The following is a 23350-nucleotide window of genomic DNA, read 5'->3' as shown; positions in this document are numbered from 1 at the left end:
GAGGTCCTTTATCTTCAATACAATTTTGTGAAATAGGTATTATTATTCTGTTTTCCTGATAAGGATGCTACAGTTCTGTGTAGTTAGGTAACTTGCATAGGATTTAGCAACTAGTATATAGCTTCCCAGGTGGCTCAGATGGTAAAGTGTCTGCCTGCAATGCGGGAGACCCGGATTCTATCCCTGCGCTGAGAAGATTCCCCTGGAGAAGGAAGGAAATGGCAACACACACCAGTACCGTTGCCTGGAAAATTCCATGGACAGAGGAGCCTGGTAGGCTACAGTCCATGGGGTCGCAAAGAGTCAGACACAACTGAGCAACTTCACTTTCAGTTTTTCATATAGGAATAAAAGGAGACCAACCTCAAGTGCAAAATTGAGTTAAATATTTATTGATATATAATAATCTTTCAGAGACATGCTAGGCTCTAGGGATCCAATAAGAAATTAAATAAATGCAAGAGGCTTATAGTTTATTTAAATTAAAATACAACAGATGAGGGCAAGGATAAGATGCCTGAGCATGTGGGAGTAGAAGGATTCTAGGGGGTGATGTTCTTCTGGTGCTTGAGAGATGAGTAGGAGCTGACTAACAAAAGTACATAGCAATAGGATTTATGGTGTTCTGGGCATAAGTAGGAAGGATTCGCAGAGGTGAAAGTGGACAGGGGACCTTCTATGAAGTCATAGATGTTTGGTGTAACTGGAGATAGAGTTCAAGATTGGGGTGGAAAATGGCAAGGAAAGATGAAACTGTTGAGATGAAGCAGAGAAGGCAAAATAAAGACTTTAATATTTTCTAGCTTTATTAAGGTATGATTGACAAATAAGCTTTTAAACATTTAGATTTTACAGTGTGATTTTTTTTGAAGGTGTACAACATGGTGATTGAATATACATATCCATTGTGAAATGATTACCACCGTCTATTTAGTTAACACATTTGTATGTGGTAAGAACACTTAAGATCTACTGTTAGAAAATCTCAAGCATATGATAAAGTATTTTTCCCTTTCATTACCTTGCTGTATGTTAGATCCCTGGAACATATTCATTTTATAACTGAAAGTTTGTACCCTTTGACCAGTATCTCCCCATTCCTTCCACACATTCTCCACCACCAGCCTCTTGCAGCCACTGTTCTACTCGCTGGTCCTCTGAGTTTGACTTTTTTAGATTTGACATGTAAGTGAAATCAAACAGTGTTTGTCTTTTTGTGTCTGACATTTCATTTAGCCTAATGTTTTCCAGGTTTACTCATGTTGCTAATAGCAAGATTTCCCTTTTTAATGGCTGAATAATATTCCATTGTGTGTATGTATGGTGTGTGTACACCGTATTTTCTTTATCCAGGTATCTGTTGACCAGCATTTAGGTTCTTTGTATATCTTGGCAATTGTGAAGAATATTTCAGTAAACATGGGCGTATAGATGCCTCTTCAAGATACTAATTCATTTCCTTTGGATATATGTTCAGAAATGAGATTTCTGAATCTTACATTAGTTCTATTTTTCATTTTTTGAGGAACCTCCACACTCTTTTCCATAATGGCTACACCAATTTGCATTCCCACCTGCAGAACAGAACTGCTTCTTTTCTCCTTGCCAGTGTTTTTTAGCTCTTATCTTGTTGGTAATGGTCAATCTAACAGGTGTGAGGTGATATCTGATGTGATTTTGATTTGCATTTCCTTGATGATAAGTGATTTTTCAGCAACTTTTCACATATTTGTTGACCATTTGTATGTCCTCTTTGGAAAAATGTATATTCGTGTCCTTTGCCCATTTAAAAAATCAGGCTATTTGTTTCCTTTTGCTTTTGAGTTGTATGAGTTCCTTTTATATTTTGGATATTAGCCTTATCAGATATATGGTTTGCAAATATTTTCTCCCATTGCACAGGCTTCCTTTTCATTTTGTTGATGGTTTCCTTTGCTGGGCAGATGCTCTTTAGTTTAATGCAGTCCCAATTGTTTATGTTTGTTTTATTGTAGGTTCTTTTGAGATTGTATACAAAAAAAGAAAAAAAATTGCCAAGACCAAAGCTAAGGAGCTTTTCCTCCATGTTGTTGTTGTTGTTTTTTCTATGAGTTTTATAGTTTGGGCCTTATGTTTAAGTCTTTAATCCATTTCGTGTTGATTTTATACAAAGAGTTTTAAAGTAGAGGATGACTTGATAATGGCCACAATATGGAGAGAACAGATTGAAGAGGTCAGTGAATATGAGGTTGAAAATAGAGGTGGGGAGATCTTTAGGAAGGTAACTGGAATAATCCAAGAACAGGGTAGTGATATGAAAATGCCATTAAAGTTTGCAGGCAATCTTTAAGAGGTACAATAAGTCAGAGTCAGAACTGGGACCAAGTAGATGCAGGGGATGAGAGAGGAGATATTAATCAAAGATGAGATTAAGATTTCTGGTTTTATGAATTGTGCAGATGGTGATGCCATTCACAGAGATTCAGAGTTTGAAAGAACTGGCTTTGAGGGGATGGCAGATAAAGCAATCAGATTTGGATTAGTGTGAAGTACCAATGGGACCCTCAGGTGGAAATTTCTAGAAGTCAGTCAGTGATATTGATCTCATACTCTGGGGAGCAATGATGGTTAGACAAATAGATTATAAGTGTGTAGATGGTGATGTAAAGTATGGAAAAGGATGAGTTGGCTAATGCAGGAAGTGGCATAATTGCTCTCAGCGTACTGGTTCCAGACACTGAGTTGCTCAAAGCACCCTTACTGGGGATTCTGGATGAAAACAGCGAACAGGATGCCACTCTAAGCAGGGGTACCATCCCTGCCACGTTCATCTCCCAAGAGCAAATTTAGGTGACTTGGCAGACTTTATTTTCTTGGGCTCCTAAATCACTGGTGACAGTGACTGCAGCCATGAAATTGAAAGACGCTTGCTCCTTGGAAGAAAAGCTATGACCAACCTAGACAGTGTATTAAAAAGCAGAGGCATCACTTTGCTGACAAAGGTCTGTATAGTACAAGCTATGGTTTTTCCAGTAGTCATGTATGGATGTGAGAGTTGGACTGTAAAGAAGATTGAGTGCTGAAAAATTGATGCTTTCAAACTGTGGTGTTGGAGAAGACTCTTCAGGGTCCCTTGGACTGTAAGGAGATCAAATCAGTCAATCCTAAAGGAAATCAACCCTGAATATTCATTGGAAGGACTGATGCTGAAGCTGAAGCTCCAATACTTGGGCCACTTGATTCGATGAGCTGACTCATTGGAAAAGACCCTGGTGCTGGGAAAGATTGAGGACAGAAGGAGAGGGGGACGAGAGAGGATGAGATGGTTGTATGACATCACTGACTCAATGGGCAGGAGTTTGAGCGAACCCTGGGAGATAGTGAAGGAGAGGGAAGCCTGGCGTGCTGCAGTCCATGGGGTTGCAAAGAATCCATGACTTAGCGACTGAACAGCAACAGCAACAAGGGGATCATTTCTCCCCACATCCTCTTCTGAAAATGTATCCTTTGAGCTTTTCTCAGACATAATGCCTCTACAGTTTAGGTGACAAGGTTCATGCCCACTCACACCCAGTGTCTTGGAGGGACTCTCTTTCAAGAGCGTAAATTGAAAGGTTATGTGACAGAATTTGAACCTGATTCTCTGGGACTTGATGCCGCTGCATCATCAGCTGGTTAGCCGAGTCCTGGCTGGTGCGGAACCTCCCTCTCGGAGGCTGCCCATCATCCTTAGAGAAGCAGGTTGTGGGTGCATCAGTGCACTCTCTACCCACTGCCAGAAAAGGAAGCTGAAGGCTCTGGCTGGCCAAGATGCACCCCCTCACCATGGTCCTCCTTTCAGTTGATGTCCACGATCTCCTGACCATTCCTTTGCCAGAAATAGTCAGCTCTGGGAGAGATGCAAGCAGTCATCTCAACTTGGACTCCACAAAGGTGGAGATGGTTTGTCTTAAATATCCCCATCCAGGTGGAGCAAATGTGCTTTGTACTGTCCTCTTGTAGAGGCATCTGCAAGTCAGTGAGAAAATAGAGAAAGTAACTGAAAGTAATTGGCTTGCCACTTTATATGGAATTGTAACTTGATCAAAAGTTGGCTATTAGTTTGTATATTTAAGTACTGGTTAAAAGTTTGTGACCAGTGATGCTTCACTATATACGTTTAATCATGATAAAAACCTGATAGAAAACATGATGACTTACTTTTCTTCCACAGTAAGATTCCATAAGTTTTTGAACTGATAAAAGTCATTGCTCTGTGAGGTAGAATTGATTGTGGAAACACTTTTACACGAGGATGTTTTTTAGATTACCTCTGTTGGATTCTGATTAGCAATGTTTATGTCCCATTTAATGTTTTCCATATGCTGTTACTATTTGAAAGTTTGGTCTGTGAATTTATTCACATTACCAGCTGTGGAAGTCTAGACCCTATGCAGCAGCTTCAAACCAAATGTCTGCATATTCTGGCATCCTGACTCTCAGAGCTGTTTACTTTAGTTGAGTTTAGTTTCATTTTTCATGCAATGTGGGGTTGGATGACATTTGTGAATATAATCACAAGCTTTTGATGTCCTTTATCTTTATGATGGGGCCATTCTGTCATATGCTTAGTTGACCTACAATATGAAAAATCTTGGCATTTTCCATAGCCGTAAAGATAAAGCTGAATATTCTAGAAAATTCACTTGAGATGAATTACGCTGTGACTTTTTCAAAGTCATTTGACTAGCTTTATAGAAGTAATCTGTGCTGAATGGATGAAAGCAATTTCAATTAATGAAAGTATGACCAGGAGAAAAAAGTCACCTGAAATGTTACCACCCAGGCTAGAACATCTTGCCCAGTGATCATCTTTCCCAGATCTCTCTCTGTGAATGTACGGCCATGTCTTTAAAATGATATTCTTAATAAGGCTACAGGTGCATCTGGTATGTTGACTCATAGACAGTGATCATATGATTTATTATCCACATCTGATCAATTGAGAATGAAAGGGAGATCTATTCTTAATCAGTCTGGGATGACCTGGGCTGGATCTGGGTGGACCTGGACTGTCCCAGGCACCTTGGACTAGGATTACTCTCCTCATAGCCTCTCTATTATGTGCATAGTTGTTCATTTATTGCACATTTATTATATGCCGGTCATCAATCGGTAAACTAAAGAAAATGCAGACTCTGCCTTTATGGACTCGCCATACAATAGTGGTTAAAATGCCACACAGTGGGGACTGTAGTAGAAGTATGCCTGTCACGTTAGGAGAATACACATGGACAGTCAGTGAAGGATGAGACTGAGCCGTAGAAGGGCTGAGGTGAGTTTCAAAGGATTAGTGAAGTCAGCCTGACACAGAAGGGAATAGGAACTGTCCCACTAAAAAACGATGATGTACACAAAGACTAGAGGAAAAGAGTATGTGGGAAATTGGGAACATGTTAAAGGCTTAGGATATTAACAACTTTTAGTGAAAAGTAGGAAGTGACTGAAGATGTGGCTGGCCAAAAAGGCAGAGACCTGATTATGAAGCATCTTGAATTGATATGTACTGCTAGAGAGATTGGGCTTTACATTAAGTGAAGTCGCTCAGTCGTATCCGACTCTTTGTGACCCCATGGACTGTAGCCTACCAGGCTCCTCTGTCCATGGGATTTTCCAGGCAATAGTACTGGAGTGGATTGCCATTTCCTTCTCCAGGGGCTCTTCCTGACCCAGGGATCGAACCCAGGTCTCCTGCCTTGTAGACAGATGCTTTGCCGTCTGAGCCACCAGGGAAGTAAGCAGAAAGGTCATCAGATTTGCATTTCAGAATGCAGGATTAAGGTTCTATTCATAGGAAAGTTTGGAATCTATCTGATGAAATTAATGGGAGTTGAATCAACAGTGTTTGGAGCAAAGGAGAGGAAAGTGTCTTGGAACCAAACTCAGATACCAAACTGGGTGATGAAAACATTCACAGAAACACAGAACACTGAAGGAGGAGCTGGTATAGGGGAAAGGGAGGAGGGTGATGGATGTGTTCAGTCTGAGGCTCCAATAGGACATCTGTCAGCGTGGTTTTGTCTGGTGATGTCTGTCGGTGTGATTTTGGCTGGAACTCAATAGAGAGTTCTAGGCTGGAGAGAGAGATTGAGGAATTGATAGCTTATAGGCTGTGTGAAGCCACGGAAATTTGAGGCCAGTTTGATTTTTATTACTTATCATGAATTTCTATTAACTCTGGTTCAAGGTTATTGAATTTGTAATAGAGTAGAATAAATGGTAACTAAAATGATGACATTTTGAAATTCATTCATCCCCACCCATTTTCATGAAAGAAACGTTTGTCTGGGAGATATAAAATACCATTATTCAGAATTTATTGTCCAAAGGAATTGACAAAGAGATTTTCAGTCAAAAATCAAGTTTAGAACAGTCACTCTTCTTTCTGTTTCATAACAAGGAGAGGTAATTAAAGCTGTCCGATTTAAAATAGCAAAGGATTGTGTTCCAGACTGCATTCTGGGGAGAGGGAGACTTTGGGTCATAAAATCAAACAAGCGGGAGAATGATCAGAGAATAAGGGAGTTATGAGTGACATTGTAACAGAAAGTTGGAGTACAGCTGCTCATGGCTCAAAAGCCAGTATAGAGGCAAGGGTAGTGTAAAGGAAAGTTTGCTTTATTCTGGATGCTGGCAACCCACAGGGAGGGCGGACTCCTGTCCAAAGGCTGACTCTCCAACCCAACAACCAGTGGGCAAGAGCTTTTATAGACAGAGGAAGGAAGCTACATTCAGAAACAGCAGTCAGCTCTGACAGTCATCTTGAAATTGGTCATGGGTGGTCTGACCAGCATCATCTTGATTGTTTTAAGTACAGTTAATGTTCAGTCCCAGGGTTGGTTTGTCCTCATTTCCTTGGGGACAATTCTTGGAATTGTGGCAGCTTATATCATGCTACAGTCTGGTCATCATGTAGTTAAGCTTCTTCCACTTTGTAGGGGTTTCAGTATCTGTAAGACAGCTCACAGGATGTAGCTCAGAATATTATCTGTAGTCCTTGAGAAGGAACTAAAGGTCCTTGGCTATCCCTAATGACTAAACTATTATTATTTAGTCTTGTAAGACTATTTTCTCTGGTTTCTGCATATTCTCACTTCTGTGATTAAACTTATTCTTTGGCTGAAGTTTTTCTGCAGACAAAAAGCAGACAGAGCACAAGGTGGGCAAGGACCATAGAGTCCTGCTCTGTTTCAACATTAGAGATTCTTTATTCAGCTGCATCATATTTTAGAAGAGGAAACGGGAGACCAGAGTGTTTCAATGCCTTCTCCCAAGGTCACACATGTGCCCATGGTCAGAGTGCTACATTCAGCTCACCCACTCCCTTCCGGCACCCTCCCAGCCAAGGATTCTGCAGAAATGAGGGATTAATTCATTTATTATTCAAGAAGATAAACTTTTATTTGATTCTTTTTTGCCGTTTCAAAGCCATTGCTGTCTCAAAATACTGATAAATAAAAGCAGATGGTAACTATATCTAAATTGGCCAAAGTTTGGGAACAGACAATGAAAGGAGACAAAAGAGCATTTCTTAGGCAGCTGCTTTGCATTTTTCTCCTTAACTTCAAATATACAAAGTGTGTTGTCTCTGTGGTTACATGTCCTTTATTTAACTGCACTAAGAGCCATTTGGTTCCATTATAAGGTCCAAATATTGCCTTCAGTTTAATAAGTAAGTTTTTTTTTTTTTAAGTGGTTTTAACCATATTATAAATGTTTTATAATTGCCATTCTCCTCTCAACCTGGCAAAAACATATAGATATAAAAGGGAAATAACTCAGTGATTATGTTACTCTGCATTATTTTCTCCCATTAACTCCCTGCAGTGCTATTGAACAAAAGCTCAGGGAATGAGAGGGGTCTAGGTGGTGGCGACACCGTGGTCCAGCAGAGATAGTGGCTAAGGCAGGGACTGCTCAGCGCCGTGGCCTTCTGTGGCCACTCATCTCTGCGACCCTGATTCGGTCCCTTCTGTCTATGTGTGTTCTTATGGCTCCTTGCAATTCTAACAGTCTTTTATCCTGCAGTCAAGACATACATTTTCATTTCCCTACAATTTTTGACTCCTCACACTTTTTCTTTTCCTATCTAATGTGTCGCTGGAAAATGTCACTTTTTTCTGGTCAACATGAATTTGCTATTTATTATTTATTTTCTTGGTGCCAGCCAAGGTGTCGAAGATGCCTTTTGTGCCTGTCATCTCTTACATTCGTTAGACCTGCCTTCCCTGAGAACTGAGAATACCCAGTTTGCTTTTCTCCCAGACATGAAGCATTGCTTTCCTAGTTACAAATGAAATGCCTGTGCTTGAAGTATGTACATACCTTCTGAGTAGTTCCAAGATGGTAATGTTTTATTATCTTGATTTAGTGTTAGAAAATGAGAAACAAGTTGAATGAATTAGGACACATTTAAAATCCACATATTTCCTAAAATGTGTCAGATTTTGATCTAAATAAGAAGTAAAAAGTGAAACAGTGTTAGAAATAAATACTCTCAGATGCAGTTAATTAGACTTCCCCTAGACTGAAGAGTTCCAGTAGAATTATCTAACCCTTGGTGGCAATCTTCCTATTTTTTGATTCCATTTTCATTTTGATTGTTGCATTTACAAAATGGCAGCCAAAGACATTTAGGAGAGTGAAAGTGTGTGTCTTCACTACACACAACACGGATATCGAGTGTGTACATGTGAAGACTTCATACATCCATATGCATGTTATCTATTGCTCCATCGAGCAGTCCTCTTAATTACACTTTATATATGCTTTGTGCAGCCAGGCATTGATCTTTCAAGTACCGTTGTCTGGTTCAAAGACTTGTAATTAGGCAGGAAGATCTGGTAAAATGAAGTCTATGGAATTATTCAAATGCCCTGTGTGTATGAAATTGTTCATCTAGAATTATTTATCTGGAAAAAGGCACTTTTAAAGATGCACTGAGCCTATTTTGAGATTTCTGTTCCTCTCCATTATTTACTGATGTTTCATGCATTTTTTTGGACATTGGCAAATTGCTGGGCTTCTTTTCTGTTTTGATATGAAACGGCTTTGTGCTTTCCTGTGGGCCTGTTAATTGGTGAGCTCTTTATTCAGGAGATCAAGAATCAGGGGTTTCTTTATTAACCCATTGTGAGCTCTGAGATATTCCCAGGAGTGTAGAAAAGAGGAGTTGCCTTTGAGACTTTATGCTCTTCCTATTCTGTTACAGCACCATCACAGCCTGGATGATGCAATCAAGAAAGACAAGAAGAATTTAATAAATAGTTTAGAATAGCATCCCCTGATACTGAGGATTCTATAATGAGGCTTTTTGTCCTTTTCTCCCCGCTTTTGGTTAGCATTTGCCGTTCCTTTTACTTCTGGGACTTTTCTCCTGCAGGATGAAACAATCCTGTTAGGGATTTTAAAATAAATAATTGAATTTCACATTGCAGTTTTGGAAACCCTGAAAGGAATGATGTTTATTTTCCTGGAAGGCATTGTCCTGGTCTGTAGGTGGTGGTGTGAAATGTCTTCGAATTTTCTCCCTTGAAAATGGAGAGACCAGTAGATTCCTTGTTTCTCTTTCACACATAAATATACCATCGTCACATGCCTTTCTATAGATGTATGACTTTACCTTCTAAGCAGTCTGAGAAATTATCTCTGCACAAAGAATTCCCTGGGGGATTTGCAAGGTTTATAACTGGAGAAGGAGGAGATAGCCAGCCCTGCGCAGTCTCCACCACTCATAGGGGTTTAAGTGCTCCATTGCTACATGGCTTATTTTTTTTACCAAATACATGACACCCCTTCCTAGGGCCTTGCTATTGCTCCATTTTAGCATTTGCAGAGTACGTTTTTTCCTTCCTTCTGATTAGCCTCTGCTTCCTTCCCCTGCTGCTGCTGTTCTGATACAAGTGCCTGTGAGTAAGCAGTTAGCTCCAGCATGCAGGGAGAGGGTTTTTTTCCCCTCCGTGATTCTTAACAGTTTTTACATCAGAATGATTTTATGCCTGGTTGGTTTGACTTTTTTTTTCCTTTAAAAAATTATATATGTATAAACAAAATCCTAAAGCAGACAAAAAACCTAAAATGCCTTCCTAACACTTTGGAAATCCACTTGTTGTCAGGTTGCCATCCATTCTCCTTTTTTTTTTTTTTTTTTTTTAGATAATGCCATCAACAACTTTTATTGTTTGTTATTGCTGCTCAGTCTCTCAGTTGTGTCTGACTCTTTGCAACCCCACGAACTGCAGCATGCCAGACTTCCCTGTCTTTCAGTATCTCTCAGAGTTTGCTCAAACTCATGTCCATTGAGTTGGCGAAGACATCCAACCAATTCATCCTCTGTCGCCCCCTTCTCCTGCCCTCAATCTTTCCCAGCATCACGGTCTTTTCCAACGAGTCATCTCTTCGCATTAGGTGGCCAAAGGATTGGAGCTTCAGCTTCAGCATCAGTCGTTCAATTGAATATTCAGTGTTGATTTCCTTTAGGATTGACTGGTTTGATCTCCTTACAGTCCAGAGGACTCTGAAGAGTCTTCTCCAGCACCACAGATTGAAAGCATCAGTTCTTCAGCACTCAACCTTCTTTACAGTCCAACTCTCACATCCATACATGACTACTGGGAACACCATAGCTTGGACTATACAGATCTTATTTATTTATAATTAATTGTTTATTTATTTATTTACTTTTGGCTGCATAGTTTCTTCGCTGCCACCCAGGCTCTTCTCTAGTTCTGGTGGTGGTGGGGGGTAGGGGCTCTTCTCTAGTTGTGGGGGGCAGGCTTCTCATTGTTGCAGAGCATAGGTTCTAGGCTCATGGGCTTCCGTAGCTGTGGCTCATGGACTCTAGAGTTCTGTCTCAATAGCTGTGGCACCTGGTCTCAGTTGCTCCGTGGCATGTGAGATCTTCTAGGACCAGAGATAGAATCCATGTCCCCTGCATTGGCAGAATGATTCTTATTCACTGTACCCCCAGGGAAGTCCACGTTGGAATCCTTTTAAGTAGAATGACAAGCCCATGTGATCAGGACTCCGAGTGACACGTTCATATCCCTGTTTATTCATCATTATAATGGACACCAGGCAATTTTAGTCTCAGACACTGAAATTCATTTCACTCATTTCTATTGTCTTTCCTTGTCCTCCCCACATTTTTTCCTAAAGAGGAAATTGGAGCACTTTAAGGTTTCATTTCTCATGGAAATGGCCTGTGAAAACTGGATAAACATAACACATTGAGTGTCACATAGGCTTGTTTGGGGCACACAGAATTTTTCTGTTTGCCAAGATGTTTACAAAGAGAAAGCACTCTGGTGTGTGCAGAAGTAGACTTCATATGTAAGTGTGAAAAGCACACTCGACTAGCCATTAAGCAACCTGTTTGATAGCAGTGGTTTTGTACTAACTGGCTGGGTAACTAGGCAGGTCATGTCACTGGACCTCATTTTTGTCATATATATGAAAATCTTGGTTATGTTCATTTATTTATGTTTCTTTTCTGCAACAATATACATATATGTCCACTTTGTCCTCTTATGAGCTCTTTGGTTGAAAGGTTGAAGTTGCTCAGTTGTGTCTGACTCTTTGTGACCCCATGGACTATAGCCTACCAGGCTTCTCTGTCCATGGGATTTTTCAGGCAAGAGTACTGGAGTGCGTTGCCATTTCCTTCTCCAGGGGATCTTCCCAACTCAGGGATCGAACCCAGGTCTCCTGCATTGTAGGCAGACGCTTTACCCTCTGAGCCACCAGGGAAGCCCTAAGCCCCCTCAAAACTTGAATATTGCTGAATGAACAGAAAAACAAAACTCTACACAAAGATATTTAGAGTGATTGTATTAATCAGAATTTGTGTTACAAATCATCTCTTGCTGTACACAATTATATCCAGCACAGTAAATGTAAAAGAGCATTTGTGTAATTTATTAATTGCAATATCTACTTGATTCTCTAGAGTTGCCACATCAGGTAAGCAGAAGAGTTTGGGAAATCTCTACATACATCCAATTAATTACTTTTCACTGTGTTTTTCTAGTACAGAGCAGTGCTAGTGATCAAAAAATGTGTTAATCAAGGAGTACAATGGATGTGACATTTGAAATCATGTAAACACAAACTCTTACAGGTTTTTAGAAAAAAGCAGACTTCAAACCCCCCAAAACATTAAATAAGACAAAAATGTAACATTAGAAGCCATTACTACTATGAAATTGTAACAATTATGAATATTTATGTACCAAATAACACAGCATTCACTTCCATAGAACCAAAACCAATGAAATAAAATACAAACTCCAGAGTAATCCAATTACACATAGAAATTTAGTATAAAATAAAAGTAGTATTTCAAGCATGGGGATAAATATGGTCTTTTATAATAAATGGTGTTGGGAAAATCGAATAGCCATTTTGAAAAAAGTAAAATTAGATCCATTTCTCATACCATGCACAATAGTGAACTCCAAATGCATCAGAGATTTTTAAAATGAAAAGAGTATACACGTACGAGAAGAAAATATCACTAAATTCCTCTAAAACCTGGGTGTAGGGAAAGACTTTTGAGTGATTTTTAAAAATTCTAATACAGTGAAACAAAAGGTAAATTTGTCTACATAAAATTTAAAAACTTTGCATGTTCAAAAGCAAACAAATGACACATTCAAAAGAAGAAAACACCATAAGCAAAGATGTTCAAAGACAAGTGACTATTGGGAGACAATATTTTCAAAATCCATCACTGATAAAGGGCTCAGATAAAGGGCTAATACCTTTAATTAGTAATCATCTTTTAAAAATCAATGGGAAATGAACAGCAATCCTATAGAAAAATGGGCAAATTACATGGATAATTCACAAAAGAAGAACATATGAAAAAATGTTCAAATTTGCTCACAATGGGAGAAATGCAGATTGAAACAACGGTAATCTATTCCTCATTCGCCAAATTGGCAAACTTAAAAGCTTGATGAGACATTCTTTTGGCAAGGCTATACAGAAACAGGCACTGTCATACATTGCTGATGGGAATAGAAAATGGTACAGTTTTTACAGAGGAGGACTTGGCAGTATCTACCAAAACTCTATGTGCATTTGCTCTTTGACTCAGAAATCTTATTTCTAGGAATTTACCCTGAAGATAAACCTACAGTGTAAAAATATATATGCACAAGGTTGTTCACCGAAGCATTTTTTGTTATTGCAAAATACTGGAGGCTACTTAAGTGTTCAAGTGTAGAGACTGGTTGCAGAAACTATAGAATAAACACACTCTTTAGTATTGTGCAACTATAAAAAAAATTATAAGGAGGACCTCTATAATAGAGTGATAAATGCCATTTATATGAAAAAGCTATATGCCAAAGAGTATATTCCTTTTATATGTAAAATAAGGAAAAATTAGAAGAAAAATTAGAAAATTGGAAAGCATACATATGTGCTTGCACATGTGCTAAGTCACTTTAGTCTTGTCCAACTCTTTGTGACTCTATGAACCATATCCCTCCAGGCTCCTCTATCCATGGGATTCTCCAGTCAAGAATACTGGGGTGGGTTGCCATGCCCTTCTCCAGGGATCAAACCAGCATCTTTATCTCTCCTGCCTTGGCAGGTGGCTTCTTTACCTGGCGCTACCTGGGAAGCCCACATATGTGCTTATCTTTACTAAAAGTTATATAAGAAAAAGTAAGCAGAAAACAGTGAAGATGCTTACCTAATAAGGAGTGAGTATAGAATAGGATGAAAGCGCTATGGAAGGAATGACACTTCTCTGAGTCTATCTTTTTTTATATATTTTTAACTTTTAAAAGCATGTTAATGTGTACAAATTCTATGTTCATGGGGTCACAAAGAGTCAGACACAACTGAGTGACTGAACTGAACTGAACTGAAAGCAAATAAGTAAATATGTTGCTGTTGGGATCTAACTGTGGAATATAGGGTAGGAGAAGAAAGGAAAGATCCCCTTTGGGGATACATGAGAAGTGGAGATCCTGGGTAAACAACACGTGGTTTTAAAAGATATACGTGTTTTGTGGATATGCATGTATATGTGTAATTGCGTTAATGTATATGGATAATTGTATGTGAATGTTTGTGTCTGCGTGTATTTCTGAGCTCTGTTTGTTGAATGTGTGAAGGAAAGAAACCCCAATAGGAGTGAGTCTACTTAGCTCCATATCTTGGTCTCTAAATACTATTCCTCCCTAAGCTGAATCAGAGGTACATGAGAAAATGCCTGATTGCAGGACAGGGGTAAGACGAGTAAAAGGACTTGATCTTCTTACTATACCACAAAGGAAGAAGGTACTGGGCCCAGAAAAGATGGGAAAGGACACAGAAGCCAGCATGAAGAGACTTCTCCTGGCCAAACCTTAGACAGTTTGAACACTAAAATGGTTAAGTGCAATAATGAATTATAAATCATTAAAAATAATAGGAATTCATGAATCTGTGCCAGAAAACAAAAGGTAAAAATGATACTAAAAGGGACAGGAAGGCAGGCTGTACTTCCAGTAGAATCCTGAGGGTTGACTAGTAAATGGGGAGGCTGGAGATGGTGCTGGAGCCAGAAAAGTCATGGTAAGGAATGGATCAGGCAAAAATCATCACTGGATGCTAAAGGCAGGGAGAAATTTTGATGAGAAGGAGGTGGATATATGGATGTTCTTAGTGTTTCCCAATGTACTGCTTATTACTAGTGATAGAGAAAATCTATGGTAAATTTACAGTCCAGGAATTGGGCAACACCTTGACCAGTGATTGAAATTAACATCACCAGTGAGATATTGTGTATCATCAGCTGTGATACCAAGGATACATCACCTGTGCAATATTCTGGCCTAGAATTATACCTGAATACAGTCACAAGGAAAATGAGACAAAATGGAAATGAGCAATGTCCTATTAAAATAAAGAATACATGAGAGTATGGAACTACATTCTTCAAAAATGTCAATTCCATAAAAAACACTGAAAGTTATTTTATAATAACTATGTCAATGCCCCAGACTAAAGGCTGTAGAGACATGACAAGTAAAGGAAACACTTGACTCTAGACCAGATCCTCTGCTGGAGGGTGGAAAAACAGGAGAAAAGATATATTTCAGACAAATTTGATAAAACTTCAAGTATTAACTTTAGACTAGAGAAAAATATTTCTGTAAAATTTATTCAAGTTCATAACTATATTGTGGCCATGTAAGAGTATATCCTTATTTTTTAGTGATAAAAGGCTTGATGTACATAATTATTTTGTAGATAAAGGGGAATGTAACCTACCCTCAAATGGTTCAGAAAAAAAAATGAGAAAGAGGGAGAGTGAATTGTAAATAGTGTAAAATGTTCAACGTAGGTGAATCTAGTCAGAGGGTAGATGACATTCTTTTTAATATATTTTTGCATTTTGTAAAGCTTGAAAATGTTTCCAAATTAAAGGTCTTTAAAGATAGAAAAAAATAAATTTCTCACATACACCCAGTGGATGCTCCTGCAAGAGATGGCCCTGGCTCACTCTGTTCAAGGGCATCAGATAAACTTTTAAGGTCAGCTCTGTGGTCTTTGGGATAAGTTCAGAGCTCTCTCCAGAAACTCTTCCAGGGACCCACCTGCTCAGAAACCCAGGGATCCTCCTACACAGCAGCCCAGTGCTGATGGGCATGTTTAATTTGTTTCACTGTGATTATCTTCCAGAGGATGTTAATAAGATAGTTTGAAGATCGGTATTATTTCCTAGCTCTTTCTGTGAACTGCAGAGGATGCTGACTCTCCTTAAAGCCGTCCAAACTAGTAGTGCACAAGATGAAAGGCCACAGTTAAACGTACAATTGTCTCTCCTGAATCTTTCCAGCAAAACCACAGTTGATTTAGCAACTGGGACTCCTCTCAAAATACAGAAAGCCTTAGTGAGAAAGTGAAAACTGTGGCTATTAAAGGGCTTAGCATGGTTTTCTACCCATCTGTGCATTTCAAATTATTTACTAATTTTGATGGTATGAGAGATATTAAAGACCCAGCTTTTCGTTCTCCTATTGGGATAATGTGGGTTTTGTCCACTTTTGAGGCAGAATGTGAGTAGAAGAGAGCATGTATTGAGCATATGGAATGAAGGTAAAAATGTGCCTTGTTAATAGATTAATAGGTATCCTTTGGGGAGATGAGTTTCCTAATCAAATAAGATTGGGAAATAGAGCATGTTCTCAGAACATTTAAAGAGATGACTTCCACATTATTGGACCTAGGAATATGTTTGAGAAATCATGGGGTTTTTCATCTCCCTGGTTCTGTGAATTTCTTTTTTTTATAGATTGTGTTATTAGCAAAGCATATCAAGTAAATACCTTAATACTAAGTATTTACTTACCTATAGTATTTTCCCCAAAGATCATGTAATCAGAAGAAGAGAACAAATACAAAAGGATATATAATTTTGCACACTAGCTCAGCTTCCTCCTGATCAAATAGGGTAGTTTGAATGGAGAGAGGTGGTTCCTTAGAAAGATAAAAAATTCTTAGAGGTGATCAAGAAAAGCAGCAAGCCCAATTTTCCCTGTGGTTCTCCCAAAGTGTAATAGAATGAGTGTATTCCATTTTTGCTTTTGTTAAACAAATATAAGAGAAGTGCCATCTAGAGCATAAGTAATAGGCTCTAGCAAATAGTTCTTTGAAAATATCTAGCAGTAGGGTACGTATTTATAGCATTAGGGCATATTTCCCATTCCTCCCCCCAGCGTTAGATTTTCATAACTTGTAGTGGCTGAAAATAGGACTACGAAAAGCTACAGTAAATCTCCTGTAGGTCACCGCCCTATTGTGCCCGTAGAAAGAAGCAGCTCTGTGGGGAGGGGGCAGAGATGGCCACGAAGTCCTAATAGACCATTTCTGTCTTCTCCCTATGATTGTCCTCAATCACTCGACAATCACGATGCTATTAGGAGCACCCTGACCGAAAACACTCACATGCTTAGATTTGCCGTTAACAACATTGACAGGAAGCTTTGAGGTTGCTGCAGACCTGATGGGTCTTGAGAGCCTTGAATTAGAAGTCTGCCTGTCCTTATGACATGCTAAAACGGCCCAGCTCCTTCTGCAGAAGGATGCTCAGGCAAGAATTGGAACTGTACACATGCAAATGTCTCAGTTATTTCTTCTATATCTCTTTTCATATTCTACAGATTATTACATGAAATACAGTAGGTTCCGGTTGATGTCTGTGATTGTGGTAGTGGTTTGTACTAAAACGGACATTCTGAGCACACCCTAGAAACAGGATTTATAGAGTGATTTTCAGAACTCCGCCCTTCCTCAGACCTTTGCCTTCTGGCCACCCTGCATTCCCACTACGCTGAGCCAATGTGGGGCGAGGCGGACATTTCCAAGGTTTAATACTGCAGCTGCGCCCTGTAGATTTCATGATCTGCTCGGCATTGGGAAGTCAGGTTAAGGTTTCTCTGAGAGAGGGTTTTAAGATTGATCTTCCAAGTTTCATTAGATCACCTCTCTTCTCTGCCAGTCTACTCGATGAGGTCAAGCACAGACTTTTCCCTAATATATAGCACCAGGAGGATATAAATCTCCAAATTGGCCAGTGCTGAAGTTCTGGATGGCAATTTGGCAGTTATACATGTGTGTGTGTATATATATATATATATTCCCTTTATGAGCAAAATTGCTAATCTTTCCCCCTTGTCCTCAGCTGGGAAAAGAACAACCATAAAAAAAAAAAAAAGCAGAATCTTAAGATTCCAGATAAGTATTATCCTTAAAATTGGGCTTCACAAGTGGTGCAGAGGTAAAGAATCTTCCTGCCAATGCGGGAAACGCAAGAGACGCGGGTTTGATCCTTGGATCAGGAAGATCCTCTGGAGTAGGAAATGGCAACCCACTCCAGTACTCTTGCCTGGAAAACTCCATGGACAGAGGAGTCTGGTGGGCTACAGTTCATGGGGTCCCAAAGAGCTGGACATAACTGAGCACACAGCACACACATTACCTTGAAAGGTAATTTCATTTGAGACGTCACCTTCAAACTTTTTACTGGATAATATACATTAAAAATATAAAACCAAAGATTAAAATGTTGTATTTTACTTATAAGAAGGAAGTACATAATATATTTGGGAAAGCATACTTGGTATCATAGCAGATTAAAATTAGACATCATACTGTAATGGAAAAGTATCTTTTAAAATGTTTAAATCAAGGGTTTCTCTAAACGTTCTCATGCACATCTGAGAAGTATGGGAGGACTGTATGATCTTGGAAGACATTGTTAGTCATCAAATTATTAATCACTCTTAAAACTCATTATGTAGGAAACTGACTTGCTGGAAGGAACAGAGCGAAGATTAGCAAGGAAATCCTCATTCATTAGAAGGACCTTGCTCTGTTGTTTTTTTTTTTTTTTAAAGATAGCTTGTCAACAGTTTAAGTTCATGGTTTCCCCATTTCCCCTCATTTTTTGTAGATTGATTATCTTCCTTTATTCCTTTCCTTTCCTTCTTTTTGTCTCACATACTCTCAAGAATAAGAAGACATGGCAGCAAAGGACAGATGAGGCATATAATACTCTGAAAGGGAGAACAGGCTTCTTGGCTACACACTTACTGAGCAGTGTTTCTGTGATGTAATGACCTGACTTAACTGAAAGATGAAAGGACAGTATTTTATGGACTCCTTCACCTTTCTCAATTAAACAGCTCAAGTTCATCTCATTTGTAATGTATCAAACTTTGGCCACAGAAAACAAATGAGATTATAACTACCTCCTTTCAGAGATGGATGCTCCAGGCAAGCCTTTGGGACACTGCAGTCTGCTTGGTAATTAAGGGTCTCATTCTAAACTGGTAGTAAACTTGCTCTCTGGCTTCTTTTGAAAATGGAAATGAATGAGGATGCAGAATCTTAGACACTGAGAGGCATGACCAATTTCCATTTTGATGTGAAAGAACATTATTTGAATTAGTTACGGACTTAGAAGTTAAATATGAAACTGAGGAACCTGGTCACTGAATTGTGCAATAAATTGTGTAATAGGTGAGTCTTTCCCAAAGTTTTGACCCCCTTCACCTTGTTGATGGACGTGCATTAGTGTATCAGGACCCTTCACTCCAGGCTCCCCACTGTGGATGAGAATATTTCCAGGGTGCAGAGGCTTGGGTTAAATATCACTAATGGAATATTTCCAGTTTGGGAATCGTTCTTTTGTTTTTGATTGTCCTAGAACAACAACTGCAGAGAATTCCACCCTTAAGCTACATCACTCTTTTGCATGCATTTAATCATTTCAATGTGTCAGGTCTTCCCTAAACCATGTGCTTAATTGGATGCATGTACTACAACAAAAGATCCACTTCGACACCTGCCATTTTGGAAAACAAGCATGAGTAAAGAAACAAGGATATTATAATAGACAGATGTATTTATTTTGACAAGTGTGATTTGTTTTTAATTATTAATATCTCACAGTATACCAGTAACTGTCTTGTCAGATATTTCGTACAAGCAACATCTGATAATGTGTCATTACCACATTAGGATTCCTCTGTGCAATTAAGGATCTAGTCAGAATAGGGGTTGACTTTCATTTTTAGTGAGAATTACCATGAAGCTAGAGAAAAATATGAATATGAGAATTCATAATAATATTGCATTTATGTTAAGCTTTTCATCAGCAATTTGAAAGCTTTTCATTGTTTCTACCACAGTGAAATCCTGAAGCCTTGATACAAAAATCTCCAATGATAAAAAAATTCTATAATTTTTTCAATCATATATTTATCTAAGTTTATAACATGGAATTCTTTTCTTTTTAAAAAACTTTGTACACTTTGTCTTTTGGAAGTTTGTAACGGAACATATTTTAGCTGTAACAGATTGAGCTGTGAGATCAAAGCTGAGAAGGACCAGAGTTCATCTTTTTGTTTGGGTAATGGTTAGGGAAATCTGAGGAAACATGGGTGATTTCTCAGCAGTGGTTGTCTCTCTCTACTTCACACAACAATTAAAACTTTCTCATTGCGTGTGCATCATTTCTGTTTAAATGTTCTGGTGCTGAGTTTCCTTGACAAACTTGAAATAGTGAGAAAAGAGATATGGAAGGAAAGATTCTGCCCCTCCCCCATTCCCACCACTCTTTCGGAAACTAAGAAATCTGATTTTCCTTTAATTTGTACTCAGCAGTGTCAGCTCTGTCATAGGAAAGGGCATCCCCACTGACAGTAATCATTACAGCTCCAGGAGACCAGCAGAGATAAATATACTATAAACCATCTTCTGAGTGGGTCATACTTGTCCTGATACTTTTGAGGTCCAGGTAATTTGCACAAAGATTTCTTCCATCAGATGAGTTTCTCACTCATGATCAAAGATGTGCTTGTTTTTGATCTTTTCATAGAAAAATATTAATATATTATACCTCAAAATATGCCAATTGTGTTTATTGAAGGATTCTTTTTTTAAAGTGAAAAATAGATGCTAATATTCAACAAAATAGGATCTCCATAAATTAAAAATAAGCAAAAACACAAATCCAGAAACATTTCACACCAGATGTAAATTTAAATGGCATTTTGTTCTAATCTCTCATGACAGAACCTGATATTTGCAGAATTAATTTAAAATTGAATATATATTGTGCATCAAATTCAGAAGCATGCAGCATCTAGGTTTGGGGGTTTTTTTTGTTGTTGTTTGTTTGTTTTTGCGGTCAGAATGCAGTTCCTAAATCCTACAAAAGGGAAAACAAATAGCACCAAGCAAGCATCTGCTGGTGGAATTAAATTATGTTGGTATTCATCACTGCTTTGTATAATATTGGTTTTTTTCTCTTTGTACTCTGAGTTTGGTCTACTGTTAACCTTTATAAAATTTACTTAGGTAGCAATTTCTTTATCATGTCCCAAGATTGGAGAGAAGCAAGTGGGAATCACTCAACCTTGTTTAACTAGAATGGGCATTTGCACTGTTACCAGAGAACATGGTTCTGGTAATGAATATCTTCCCCTAAAAGAATGTTTTTATTGTATTTTCTACTGTATTGCTTTTATTGCATTTGGAGATAAAGTTTAAGCAACTGAATCTACAAACAGAGTTTAATGTAATTTCTACAATTCTGCCAGGATGTTTTCTTTTTAAATTTGCATGGCTAGGTCTCTTTCTATTTTATATCCATCAGTCAGATAAACCCTATGATGTATCACATAAATTAATGTTTTAAAAGTATTGAAATAACATAGGAAAAAAGGAGAGAAACATCAAAAGTTGTTATATTGGCATGGTATAATGATGGTAGATTTTATTTCCTTTTTTGAATTTTGGGGTACCTTATAAAAATTTACCATTGACAAGGAAGTGTTTTCATAATCAAAAGACAGAAAAAAGAACCTTGTTTTAGAAAGAATGGATGTCAGGTCAGTGATGATCAGGCTGCCAACAGCACTTGCAGAATTCCTACTGTGTACCTTTCACCATCACCTCCATGGTCAGGATTCAAGCCTGATATAATTAGAGGGTGACGTCCCACTGCTTTTGCAATCTGCCCTTTCAACCAGCCATAACAACCATTTCCACAGCTGGTGTCCCTGAAATGTCGACTGACATAATTTTTGCCAAGATAATCCTTGATGTGATACCATCTTTCAATGAAGATGTCTCTAGTGTGAATGTCTTCTTTCCAGAATCTAGTGAGATAGTTGTTACATCCCTTTTTCTTTTTTCTCCTGCGACAGTATTAGTGTTTTTAACCTTTTCTGTTGTTTTTGTCCTCTTAAGCTGCTGATGTAAGCAAAGAAAGATGGTCATTTCCCTCCATTTAAGATATATCTTACCACGCTCTCTCTGAATATGCTTTTTATTTTTTGCTTTCAATACAAAATAACTCAATAAATTTGCCTTACTCTGACTTAAAACAAAAGAGTTGCATAGGGTGTGTTTGTACCAGCTCATTGGGACGTGTATGTGTATTTTGAGAAAAAGGCTTTTTAAAAATGTTTTCTAATGAGTCCCCTCAAGACTTCATCTGTACTCTGCCCCTGAGAACAGGGTGCATTCCCAGTTCTGCTTCCTGTTGGCTCTCACAAGCTCTGGGCCCTTCTTCCTCATCCCTGTATCAGGGAGCTGGCTCCCCCTTCTCTTGGGTACCAGACTGCTTTGCAAAGCAGAGGAGGGCTAAATGAAGTCTCTCATGGTGGCCCCCAAAACTCGCACTCTCCATCTGTATCTGCAATGGTAATCTTTCTTTTTGGGATCAGATTACAAATGAAGTGATTTAGGAATAGCAAGTCTCCTTTATTTGATTTGGAATGCCCAATTTAGTAAATATTAGTAAATTTAGTAAATATAGTGAAATATGGGGAAGTCCTCATTACAAATCCCAAGCCGGACAAACCCTCATAAGATCCTCAAATAAGCAAGAGACATTTACTAGAATGATGATGAAAATGTATGCCCAATTTGTTTTTTGTTTTTTGTTTTTTTTTCAGATTGATTCCCATTTATATCTATCTCCCTTTTCCTTTGCCTTTCCCCAGTCCATCAAGCTTCACCACCAAATTAAGGGCAATTCCCACCCTTAGTCTCTCAGTCATATCTGACTCTTTGTAACTCCATGGACTGTAGCACACCAGGCTCCTCTGTACATGAGATTCTCCAGGCAAGAATATTGGAGTGGGTCACCATTCCCTTCTCCAGAGGATCTGGAAGAGATGTGACTAGGGGGTGGCAAAGAGTCAGACATGACTGAGTGACTAATGCTTTCACTTTCCCACCCTTAAGACTTTGGTCATATGGATCTTTCCTGGAATATCCTTCTCTCCCGTATTTTTCTGGGTTCAGATGACATGTCATTTCCCATATGAAGCCTTCTAGAGCTGATCTCGTTGGCTGTCACCCTCTTCATTGTGAGCAATATGGATATTATAGCCTTTTTAAAAAATCTTCAAATAAATGCTAGAGAGGATGTACAGGAAAGGGAACCTTCTTGCACTGTTTGTGGGAATGAAAATGGGTATAGACACTGCGAAGAATAGTATGGAAGTTCCTTAAAAAACTAAAATTAGAGTTACCAAATGATCCAACAGCTCTACTCCTGTGAGTATATCTGGAAAAGATGAAAACTCTAATTCTAGGAGATACATGTACCTTAGTGTTCATAGCAGCACTGCTCACAATAGGTAAGACATGGAAGCAACCCAGTGTCCATCAGCAGATAAATGGATAAAGAGGATGTAGTGTGTGTGTGTGTGTGTGTGTGTATAGGCAAGAGTACTGGAGTGGGGTGCCATTGCCTTCTCCGATATATATATATATACTTTATATATATATACCTGTGTGTAGATGTTTTTAT

Source organism: Bubalus bubalis, chromosome 10 (assembly GCF_019923935.1).
Source record: "Bubalus bubalis isolate 160015118507 breed Murrah chromosome 10, NDDB_SH_1, whole genome shotgun sequence".
In the NCBI taxonomy this organism is placed as follows: domain Eukaryota; kingdom Metazoa; phylum Chordata; class Mammalia; order Artiodactyla; family Bovidae; genus Bubalus; species Bubalus bubalis.
Note: the sequence above shows the minus strand (reverse complement) of the source record.